Source organism: Belonocnema kinseyi, chromosome 2, assembly GCF_010883055.1.
Source record: "Belonocnema kinseyi isolate 2016_QV_RU_SX_M_011 chromosome 2, B_treatae_v1, whole genome shotgun sequence".
Taxonomy (NCBI): domain Eukaryota; kingdom Metazoa; phylum Arthropoda; class Insecta; order Hymenoptera; family Cynipidae; genus Belonocnema; species Belonocnema kinseyi.
The window spans coordinates 122,157,635-122,159,832 of record NC_046658.1 but is presented as its reverse complement, the minus strand read 5'-3'; positions in this window follow the sequence as shown (position 1 = coordinate 122,159,832).

Here is a 2,198-nt window from a genome sequence, read left to right as displayed (position 1 = left end):
TACCGGTTTCATATGTATACACCTGGTATTTCAAATTCGCAAATTTCTAAATTTCACAACAAAAATTGGTACAAAAGGGCCTAGGGGAGTAAGAATGAACTGCTTACCAAGAAGATAATAAAAAATTGATTTGAAGTTATGCTTTACAATTTTGTCTAGAATTAAAAAAAATATCCCTATGTTGTCTACTTCAACATATTTGTTTTTTAAAGTAATCGAAATAAACGTCAGGGTTCAAGAAAACTTTTCAATATTTCAACAGAAATTTGTACTTTTTTTGTCCGAATTTTTTTCAATTTCTTTTTGAACTTTTTATCAAAAATGGTCTTATTGGTTTTTATAACATATTTTTGTTCATTAACATCAGTTGACCCGTTTTTGCGATAAAACTGATTTTTTATTTTTATTTCTCCCTTTATAGACTTAAAAGTGCAATCCCAAGGCTAATATTTCGGTAAATTTTATATCACGTAGGCAATAAATAACGGAAAAAATTTATCTGTAAAGTATTTTTCGCTCATAATCTTCTATGAACTTTTTGCATGAAAATAATAATTTAATTAGATGAAATTTTTCAAACAGTTATCCTTGATGCCGCTTTCTTTTGGCGTTGTTAGAAAAAATGGATTAGTGAATGCTAACACAGAAACGTGTGATGCAGGATAAAACAGAGCAATAAAAAGACATTGTTTAAGATGCTACAAAAGTATAGGAAGCTATAAGACAGGAGGAATAAAGTCGTATACATGCAGAAAAGAGCTGTCAGAAGTGAGAGTGAGATTAGTGAAAGATTGGCTAGATGAAATACAGAGACAAGTAACCTCAAGCAGAAACATCATAGCGTGGTGCTTTAATATTAATTAATACAGGAGAAGAAAGAAACTAGTATGTGGCATCATAGGGACCATCCTAGAAATATTTGATTGGGCACGATTAATAATGATTAAGAGTAATAAAAATTTGAATCGGTTTAAATTGTTGCTAATTGTGTCAATTGTTCCCAATCGGATTGAATTGAGTAAATGCACTTGCCTGCAATACGCCCTCTGCAGTTTTCGTTTGTATCACACATGACGCGCACGTTTTTATTGGTTAGATATTAAATTATGACTAATTTAACAAACGTTTTAAATACAGAAACATACCATGTTTATGCGGTATACAGAATGAATAGTTAAAAATATATAGGTTAGCAAAATGTGAAATTCATTCTATTTAATGATGTGACAGTGATGTAGTATGATTATCAAGTAGGCAGCTTCATTTAGCGTGTATATTATTGTAAAACGTTTGTTTACTTCTTTTTAGATTCATATTGTTGAAATCTGTTTGACATGGTAAAAAACTGCTTGTGAATAATTAAGGCAAAATCAAAATGCTGTAGTGAAAACTTAACCCCTGAGAATAATGGATACCCAATTGAAAACGATTGGAAACATTATAGAAGGTAGGATGGCGCCAATATTTTAAAACTCAGACTAAATAAATTATAGGTAACTCCTTAAATTTTGAGTAGAAAAACTTATCCAATTCTTTTAAGTTTCATGCAATACGAGGTGTGTTCAAAAAGTAAGGTGTCTTTTCAATTTTCGCGGGTTACGTACATTCAAGTTTTTAATTTTTTGTTTTGTTGTGTTGGTACACTCGTCACGATCATATGTTCACAGTTTTTACTATATAGCTCGTGTTGTTTTTCTGGCAGAGACGTAAAAGGTTAGAAGGGTTTGGTGTGCTTGGCGATTTTCTTCTTTCGAAGAAATGGAGCAAAGAGTTTGCATTAAATTTTGTGTGAAAAATGGAATCCAATGCTCTAAAACTCTTGAAATGTTGACAGTTGTATACGGTGAGTCTACTCTGAGTAAGAAAAATGTGTATAAGTGGTACAAGCTGTTCCAAAAAGGCCGAGAGGATGTCGAAGACGAACCTCGCCCTGGACGTCCCAGCACGTCAACAACAGATGAAAATGTTCAAGCAGTGGAAGAAATGGTGTTGGAAAATCGCCGAATTACCATCAGAAAAGTTGCTGAGTAGTATCTTCAAGTTATGCGCCGTTTGCGAGAGGCGACACGCAAAAAACGTCCGGAACTTTGGAAAAGCAATTCGTGGCTTTTGCATCACGATAATGCACCTGCTCATTCATCGTTGCTTGTGAAAGATTTTCTGACCAAAAACAGCACTACAGTCATGCCTCAGCCTCC